At 37.0% G+C, this 10,469-nt stretch overlaps 1 protein-coding gene across 9 annotated transcripts in view; it reads right to left on the reverse strand.

Moving 5' to 3' along the window:
* LOC106881484 (nesprin-1) overlaps nt 1-9,236 on the reverse strand; it is an 811,219-nt gene extending 801,983 nt beyond the window's left edge. For 4 of the 9 annotated variants that reach the window (XM_014931925.2, XM_014931900.2, XM_014931938.2 and 1 more), the window contains exon 1: nt 8,753-9,220. The gene's annotated coding sequence lies outside the window, so the exon portion shown is untranslated. Of the gene's footprint in view, nt 1-8,752 lie in introns of all 9 variants that reach the window. The other 5 variants (XM_052966929.1, XM_014931893.2, XM_014931887.2 and 2 more) reach the window with 3 other exon arrangements.
* Nucleotides 9,237-10,469: the final 1,233 nt, after the last annotated feature.

A 10,469-nucleotide genomic window follows, 5' to 3' on the forward strand; every position in this document is an offset into this window, starting at 1 on the left:
CTCTAAACTTTGCCCAGGCTATTCTTATTCTAGCAGCTACACTTTCAGCGCACCCACCCCCACTACTAACTTGGTCGCCCAGATAGCGGAAGCTATCGACTACCTCTAGTTTTTCACCCTGGAATGAGATAGAAGTTGTTTCCTGTTTGTTTACAGTCTTTATTGCACCTGAACATCTGCCACAAACAAAAACTAACTTGCTAGTTAACCTGCCTTTGATGTTGCTGCACCTCTTATGTGTCCATAGCTTGCACCGGGTTATATATATATATATATATATATTTATATACATATAAAGAAATAGATTGTAGTTAAGAAGTTCAATTTGGAATTAAGTGATGTGGAGTTTGCTCCCATGGCATAAACAATGTCCTGTGTTGTTTACTGGAAATGTAAACATGGTATCACTTTTTTGCTCTGACAAAGTCATGCAAAGATATGGTATGTAAGCATTCATGTGCACAAACACAGATTGCTCCAGGCATAGTAACTGAACCTGGGTAGATGGAAACTGTAAAGAAGCCTAACTGGTAGACACACACACACATAGAGGCTTCCATATAGTTTCTTCATACTAATTTCACCCACAAGGCATTGATTCACATGAGGCTATAGTGAAGATACAATGCCAACAGCTACAGCTGTGTGGTTAATATATTCGTTTCAAAGAGTCACATAGTTCCAGCTTCAATCCCAGAACATTGGGAAAGATACTTCAGCAATAGCTTTCAGATTGCTCCAGGCATAGTAACTGAACCTGGGTAGATGGAAACTGTAAAGAAGCCTAACTGGTAGACTGCACTTGATCTTGGGAATCCTATTTAATTGATACCTGACTTAAACATTACTTCCTGGCCCTTAAGTACTCTTCACTCTGTTGTAAACATTTGGACCTTTCTCCTGCCAGTCTCTCAGACCTTACATTATCATCATCATTTAGCGTCCATTTGCCATGCTGGTATGGGTTAGATGGTTTTACCAGAAATAGTAAGCCAGAGAGCTGTACCAGGCTCCAGTTTGATTTTGGTTTGGTTTCTATGGCTGGATGCTCTTCCTAACACCAATCACTGCAAGAACATAGTGAGTGCCTTTTATGTGTCATTCCCCTTTGGGAATGCATAAACATCACAGCATCCCATTTCAATTTTCCTGTAAATCTATGACTTTATATCTATGAAAAAAATACTAAAACTAGCTTGATCTGTCAGGAATAGCAGCTAAATCTTCCTCAAACTATACCCTGCGTCTTGAAAAGGGAACTATAATGTATAATACATCATCTATATAGCAATTCATTGGTTTGGTAGTGCAGACCATTGGAAGCAGTAAATCAGGTCTCAAAGGCATGGCCTTGTGGTCACAGAGTTAGATTTGCAACGCTTTGGTTCTGGCTTCAAACTCTCTGCATGACACTTTTGGTTTTTTTTTTTCATTAATGTTTCTTCAATGGAATCTGATAAACAGAAAGTATGCAGAAGCCCATTCATTCATTGCCATGTCCATTTTTCCATGCTAATCTGAGTTAGACAAATATATTATTGAAGAATGTCTTTTTTAAAAACCAGATGCCCTTACAGTTGCTAACCATTATCTGTTATTTATCTGTTATTTTTTAATCTGTTATTTCATGTCTTCAGAAGCACAAAGCTAGCAGATGATCTACTAACAAGAGAAAAGACAATACAATGCAGCTTGTAGCTGCAATTTTTGGAGAAGTGCAAATGCGTGCATATGAAGATCATTTCTATTTGTTATCATTAGTGCAGTTTGAGTGAAAAATGGTATCTTTTTATGCATTCCTTGGTGATTAAAAGATCCTGTAGTTTCGGTCATGTCACCTCTTCCAACATGTGAGGGTCAGTGGAACGAAAATGCTTTAGAATGGAAAAGAGGAGAACAACTGTAGAAAACATGCCTCAACAACTTACATACATACACACACATATATATGTATGTATGCATGTCAGTCACTGATGTATATCAGAGGGTTGGGGGTGAAATTTCCCAAGACACCTGATGAAGGCTGGAAGGTATATCAGCCAAAAAGGTTGTGCTAACAACAAATAAGATGAGGACAAATATCTGTCAAATATAAATAATGTAAATAATGCTGAAAATAGGATGTGCCAAAATCTCTTATGGTTTGGATGTAAGGTTGAAGAACAAGTTAGAGTAAAAAGACTAAGTTCTAATTTTGATTTTTTTTTTTGACATGTCTGTAAGTAGAATTAGGATGTTTATAATTACATTTTCATAAAATCATGTTTAGACTGCTAGACCAATTATTTTTCACATCCTGGAATACATATTCGGCCAATGAAACAAATGTATTTACATCAGAGTTGTCAAAGGATATGGAAACTTGTTTCACAAAGATTGACAAGATATAAGAAAGAAATAAAATGGAAGGACAGGCTGGGACAGGAAACTTCTGAATCAAATTGCACACAATTTCTATTTTACATTATTAAATTTAAATTAATGATCAGATAATAATCTTATTCAGCAAACAGTAATCAATCTGTGAGCGTTGTTTGGACAAACAATGCAAAATATAAGCAGAGTTATTTTTTTTGTTGTTGATAATGTTTAAATTTGCCTTGATCAGGCAGACCCAGAGAATAGTCCAGCTATGACCACCACATCAGTTTTCTTGTTTTCTCTTTTCAGGTATGGTGTGACCTGGACTACATTAATCAATATCTTACCTTTTCCAAGGTGGTAGGATATGGTTTGAGGAAGATTTGGCCACTATATTTAGCATGTTGAGATGTCACAAAGAGGTTCCCATTATAGGTTGATACAAATAAATTTGTATGTAATAGTGAGACATAAATTTTAAAGTTTCACTTAGGACTCTTCTTTGCAGGAATTAAAGAAAACGAATATTTTTGTCACATTACCACTGCACACTGTAAAATGCATTTCTATTCACTAATTTAATTAATGATTTCTGTCTTCATAGACCACCACTAGTTTCCTTGAAACTGTTTTTGTTTTATGAGAAACATTCATCACAACGCTGTCCTCAACCTATCGAGTTGTGTAACCTATGCCAAGTGCCATCTTAAGACATTGGCACACTGGGCAGTTGCCTGGAAGCCACACAGATCTAAGAGCCCAGATTTATGCATGTTGTGACCGCTGTCAATAAACAAAAATCTATAGGGCCAAGTGCATTGATTTTCCCAGAGTCTCATGGGTCTAGGGGCCCAATTCTAATCTATGCATGTTTTGGCTTGCAATCAATAAATACTATAGGGCCCAATACATTGATTTTGTTGGGAATTGTGTAAAGTAGAACTATCCCTTACATCTCTTGAGGAAATGGGTAATACTAGAGAATAAATCAGACAATACTGAAATTAGAAACATCTCCCTATAACCAAACAAATTTTGCAGAATCCCAATGAGAAGCTGTTCTGTTTGAAGTAATTCACTCAATTTGATCTCTATTTTCAACTGTTTCCTATGAGGTATCTCATAATCATTTTTACCTTCCTAAACACTATTTTCCAATCAGCACCTATCTACCTTATTGGATAATTTCTCTAGGTCATGCCCTTATATCTCATAAAAAGCAAGTGCACACATACAAAAGTGATTTTTGAGTAGAGGAAGCTGAACTCCTTAAATGCAATAAGAAATTTGCATTGTTCAGAAAAATACAATAGAGTGAGGGCATTGTCTCTTTTCATGATTTGTGACATCTCCTATGGAAACTGCTAAGCAGATGGTGTCGGACTTATCACTATTCGAATCTTAATATTCCCACATTTCATTTTTCATTTTACAATATAATATTTTTCGAGAAGGATATTCTTTCCATAGCAGGGGCATCATCATCATCATCATCATTTAACGTCCACTTTCCATACTGCCATTGGTTGGATGGTTTGACTGAGGACTGGCAAGCCAGGAGGCTGTACCAGACTCTAGTCTGATCTGGCAAGGTTTCTACAGCTGGATGCTCTTTCTAATGCCAACCACTATGAGAGTGTAGTGGGTGCTTTTTATGTGCTACCGGCAAGAGGACCAGTCAAGCGGCACTGGCATCGACCACACTTGAATGGTGCTTTTTACGTGCCACCAGCACAGTAGCCAGTCAGATGACACTGGTATCGACTACACTCAAATGGTACTTTTTACGTGCCACCGGCAAGAGAGTCAGTCAGGCGACACTGGCAATGGAAACCCACCAAACACACCATCATCATTTTGATGTCACTTTTCTATGCTTCCTTGTGTTAGACAAGAGTATACTAAAGCAAAGTTTCTATGGCTGGATGTCCTTCTTACTGCTAACTCTCACCTGTTTCCATGTGAAATAATAATCTCTGACTCTGTCAAACAACCAACAACTCATTCATGGTTATACAGGGAAATGAAAACAAACGAGATAGTGCAATTTTCAAGACATGTCAAGAAGCCCAGACATGTTTTCATGGTAGATTGCAAGCAAAGGCCATTGTCTGTATGACCAGAAAGACTTTGTTTATGATCAGCAAACACGTGAAGATGAGGAGAAACATGAACTCTCTCTCTCTCTCTCTTTCTCACACACACACACACACACACATGCAATGAATGTATTTCTGTTTCTATCTACTAAATCTTCTCACAGGGCTGGTCCAGTGATATAGTAGAAGACACTTGCCCAAGATATCACACAGTGGGACTGAATTCCAAACAACATAGCACCGCCTTCACAGACACACACACACACACATAAACACACAAAGTTGGGCAGTTTAGCCTTACCAGCCCCTGTCAAACTGTCCGACCCATGCCAGCATGGAAAAGAGCCGTTAAATTTGATGATGATGATGATGCACGCAATTATACACAGACAGCTTACTGCATTTACAAAGTAACTCAACGGCTTGATAGTGTTTTCACAAAATATAGAGATAGTGAAAGTATCACAGCTCCACTTAACGATTTTGTCGGTATTTCCTTAACAAAAAGTACCATAACAGGGGGGGACGGACAGAGAGGTGGACATACACTGCTAATTAGAAAATAGTGGTGGTGTTTGCTTATTCTCCAAATCAATCTTGACAAAGCACACTCATGATCAAAAGCATTTCAACCATAAAAATCCAGTTCAGACACTGTTTACCTAGGAGTCTATCACCTAGTGTGTTCCTCATTTTTTGTTTGATCAGTTCGGATCAGTTATTCTAGCCGTGATCCCTCGTCTTTTCGTATATCAATGGCTCCAGTATCCAATGCATCCGATTTAAGGAGTCTCTAATAATAGCAGATAGAGCTATCAGGTAGAGGGGGATCCCTCATTAGTTCGTAAATATAGAGCGTTTTTTGTACACTGGTAAAGATGATGGTGTTGGTAGCGAAAGTAACACTGTTAGTGGTGGTACACTTTTAAGTCCCTCTGTACGGAATTGCGTAGGGGTAGAATCTTCGCTGTCAGACTGTCGTTGCTACAGTGAAGTAATTGAAGTAATAAGTTATAGTAGTAACAGCAAAAGTAAGTTACTGCTGTTGTTTCCGTACTTTCGTCGGTTGTAACAGTGGTTAAAATAGCGTGGTACAGTTAAGGCTCTAACAGTATTATTGTTGTAACAATTGCCATGATTGTGGTAATGAGGAGTCGCAGCTAACTACCTGTAGCTATAAATACAAAAGTAAATAAAGATATCTTAGTTATATATTTAAAAAAAAAAACGTGTGGCAAAGTAAGGCGGTAAGATTCCAGGGTACATCTCTCTCTCTCTCTCTCTCTTTCTCTCCCTCTCTCAGGCGCCAAGACACTGAAAGCCAGAAATTAAACAACCCCCAAACTACCCCCACCACCACCATCTACATTATTGAATAAATAACTTCTCTGCTAAGAAAGCCTCTTTATGGTAATTCGAGCTGCTCCCCTAAAATCATACCGTCTTGTTAAAGGAAAGGACGCATTGAGTAATGTCCTAGACACGCTATTCCAGAAAAGAAACGAAACAGGTAGGAATGTGTTTGATATCTGTCAGCTTGATCGGGGCTGACTTGGGACTGAAAAACAATGTATCTGGTTAAGCCGACAAACAATACCTTGGACAGCCCACGGCAGGGGCCCTCTGGTAATATACGTAACCTATCATATAGTATATAAGCAAGTATCACAATGTTCACCGAACGCAGAAGGATGGTTTCAATGTTTTCATTGATGTGTGTAGACAACTCAATGTTACACACACAAAAATATAACTACTGTTTATAATATAAAGATTTAAAAAATCTTTTTTAACTCGGTATTTGTTTTTAAATAGACAGCTTCTGATGAAAGAACGATACCGTCTTTGATCGGCACTATGCGGTCGCTCGATTGCTAGAAAAAGCAGTTAAAATCTTCCTCAAATCACACTACAATTTTAAGAGAACACATATATATACACAGATACACTGTTAAAAGTGACAGGCTGGAATATCAGAACTGGAACCAATTTGGGGCTAAAACAACAAAGATTCATTATTTATTTGGTAATGATTATCAACAAGCAATCCTTGGTATTCAACTGTCTATATGCACGTGAAAAATAATGTGAGAGAGGGATGAAGATGAGATTATAGATAAATAGAGCAAACTAGTGGCACATATGTGATGAGGAGGTACGTAAACAAATGTGCAGAAATAGTCAAATAGGTTACATACAACCCATTCATGCACGTAGGTATGTTTTTAATGAGGAACAAGAAGAACGGCGCGAAACTTAATCACGTTCCAGTTTATTTCATCCGTGTTGATACGTAGGTATATGTACGCATACACACAATTTTATATATATATATATATATATATATATATATACACACACACACGGCTCTCTGTGGCCTTGCGCTTACGTTCGAAATTATCACTGGCGAATGTTATATCATCACGATTCCTGAAAATGTCAGTTAATTCCCTCTAGGACTTCAGCGAAATTTCTACAAGGGTGAAGGACGGTATGCAATAAATACATTGTGAACGAGGACGGGAGACTGGGGTTTTATATACATGAAGGTGAAGGTTGCCGTCTTGTGCGGGTGTATATTCCTCACCAAACTACGGACACCAGTGTGCGTACATTAAAGGAAACAAATATTTTAAGCATCAATTTTTTTTCTCTTTCTTTTAGTATAAGTAGTGTTTCATCAGTTCTTGTCTTCTACTGAAAACATGAATTAAACTCGTGCAGCTTTGGGCGATTCCGATACTGATAAAATCGATTTTACACTTTGTAAATAGAATAATAATTATTGGTTTTATCTTCGGTATAAGCGGTTGAATATATCGTATAGTGTAAATTTATCTAAGAGGTTTATTTAATAAGAGAAACACTTAGTGAGATGAATGACTATAACCATACAGCAATTTCTGTTCACTTGGCCACGGATCGCTGCTTTCTGAAACTGCAGCCACTAGTTTTTTTTTTTTAACAGCTGAACTATCAGCATGGTTGGATATGCGAGGTAATTCATATTGATTATATATATACAAAAATTTCTGATTGATTTAAAAAAATTTTAAATCACACACACACATATCATTGTATGTCATATTAACCATATTTAAAAAATATGCCTAAGGGTGTATTTAGAGATAATTTTCAGATTTACACCCTCATCCTGGTGGCTGCTGATCGAACACTAATCGTTATTGATATCAAGAATCGGTTATTGATACAATGTTATAGTAGCTTCATATTTCTTCAAATACTTGACGTAAAAATAATCTTTGTCGCGACGAGGCAAAGATCGCAGATTACCCGAAAGAAATTGCATCGTAAATACATGGAATAACTAAAAAAAATGCCGATCATTGTGTGTATGTATATTGTGTGTATATACATATGTGTGTGTTTGTATACGTATATATCTATGTGTGAATGATCATACACGATTTGAAATAATTCCATAACTGATAACAACACAAGTAGTATTAGTTCAACTAGAAATACGTCGCATTGCAAAACGGGTTATTTTTCGAGGGTGAGAGAGAAAAAGAAAGAAACCGGGTGGAATGTCAACTCTTTGTTAAAGAACCAACAGGTCGACGTTGCGATCGTTGTAATAACGCGGGAGACGACTAGACATTATTTAACAGGGTAGGTGAAATGAATAATGGGTAGCTTAACTTCATGCTAAAAGCCTGAAGAATCAGTCTTTGAAGACTGTCTTATCATCCAGGTAGATAATAGAAAAGTGAAGAACTAAAAACGTTATCTTAAATCTGAAGTTCACCTGAGCAATAATTCACCAACAGCTTTCAGAGAACGTTACCTAATATTCTAGATCACATGTGATGGATGGCACTATGTATGTCTTTGCGTTGTTCACTCAACCATACAGTGTCTATTTTTGATCAACAAAATAACAGCAGATGAAAGCAAACTAGACAAATGCAAAATACAATATCGGTTTCTATTTACAGGTGCCTTATTATTCAGGTAGGAAGACATCAGAAATTAGACGTTGATGCTATTTTTAAATGAACTGAAATAATTACAAGCGGGAATCGAAACCGAATCATGGACTTTTTGTCCCAAAGTCGCTTAACTTTCTTCCTCTCTCGTTAGATAAAAGTTGAGGTAAAGTTCTATATATAATTTTGTTTTTAAAAAGTAATAAGGGAATGAGTAGAAGGTTGACGTTCAGAATAGTAAAGATATAAATAGAAAAAAGTGACAATGGATTTAAGTAATGAGAAAGAACATGAATACTGTATATATTGTTTGTTTGTTGCAAATTTCTTTTAGGTACTTACAGGAATTGTATAAAATCACAGCTTGGTCTATTCCATTCATTTGCCATGAATCACGATATGAAAGACGAATGTATTAAACAAAACGTAACAATCATCGTTGAAAATTTTACAGAAAATAAAGAAATCCTGGTGAAGTTTGTTTATTATGACTGTTTACTTCAGTAGATGTTTCGTGAAATGTTGATGTGATTGTTTATACGTGCGTGTGTGTGTATGTAAAACGTGGGAAAGACAGACTTTATACACACACCAACGTCAACAACAATAATAAAGAAAATAAAAGTTTTAAAAATAAACGATTATGTATATCTATGATAATAAATTGTTAAGTTCTTTCTAAAACGAAGTGATCGGTAAGTATTCCTCCTTCGTCAGAGAAAGTTGTAAGTAGTAGTAAAGTATAGAATAAGCATGGTGCTACTAATAATACTGTTAATTCAGCTGTTGCTACTTTCGTGTATACTTTTAGTATAAGCGCTTTTTACACTAACTCTTACTACGGCCCGACACTTGCTGCTGCTAATGCTGTCGGTGCGTCGCTATAGCTGCTGATGTCGCTACGGAGACTGCAGTCAAACAAAATAAAAGGGGTGGGGTCGAAACTAACGGGTCACGAACCGCTACTGGTCTGTGGTCCTTCCACTTAGTTTCATATATCACGGCTAAGAATGCCATAGTCTTAAATGTGATGTCTTGTAATGTTTTAATTATTTCAATTTTTGGAGGCACACTCTAATACACAATAGCAGTAAAAAAAAAAAAAGAACCTACGAAGTGCTCATCCGTTTCACGGCTTCAGCTGTGGACCCGTAAAAACAGATTGCGGTCTTTTGCTTACAAATAAACATATACACTATGTAATACTGTGGGGTTTTTTCGTTATGTCTTGTTTTAATTATACGTTTCTTTAATTATTTCAGTTTTCAGAAGCACACACACTTTTTTCTTTCTACTATAAGCAAAAAGGCCTGAAATTTTAGGGGTAGGAGTTAGTCGATTAACTGGGACTTATTTTATCGACTCCAAAAGACTGAAACACAAAGTCGACCTCATCAGAATCTGAATGCTGAATGTGAGAATCCGGAAGAAAATGCCGCTAAATATTTCTGTCCGGCGTGTTAACGATTCTGGCATTCTCGCTACCTTGCACACACACACACACACATTAGTAGCGAAATGCCCTATGAAGAGTTCGTCTGTTTCATGGATTTAGTTGATATCAATCGGACACGTGAAAACGGCTGAATTTTTACTTACTAATAAACATCCTACACACTATGTATTCTGGGGTCTCGTGTAAATTATGGACTACCTAGTTTCACTCGACTCGACTCGAAGCTCTTAGCGATCTGTGAGTTCAAATCTAGTGTCGGGCAACCTTGCTTTCATTCTCTTCGTTTGATTTTCCTTGTCTCTGTGGTCAAAATGAAAAATAGTCAAAGACGACACGCTGTATTCCACTACTCCAGCAGTTGAGGACGAAAGATACACAAACACACATGCATTACATTCGTGTGTGTGTGTTATATATGTATTTAAGCAAACTTAGCCATTCAGCTATACTGCAGTATGGCCGAATAGCTAAGAAAGTTCGTCCCTCAGTTACAAAGTATCGATCTTATCGCGTGGCATTTTGTAGAAGTGTCTTTTTTTTTTTTATATATAGCTCCGAGTCGACCCAAGGCCTTGAGATAAAATCAGTTTGATGGAAACTTCA

The sequence above is a fragment of the Octopus bimaculoides genome, chromosome 4 (assembly GCF_001194135.2).
Source record: "Octopus bimaculoides isolate UCB-OBI-ISO-001 chromosome 4, ASM119413v2, whole genome shotgun sequence".
Classification (NCBI taxonomy): Eukaryota; Metazoa; Mollusca; class Cephalopoda; order Octopoda; family Octopodidae; genus Octopus; species Octopus bimaculoides.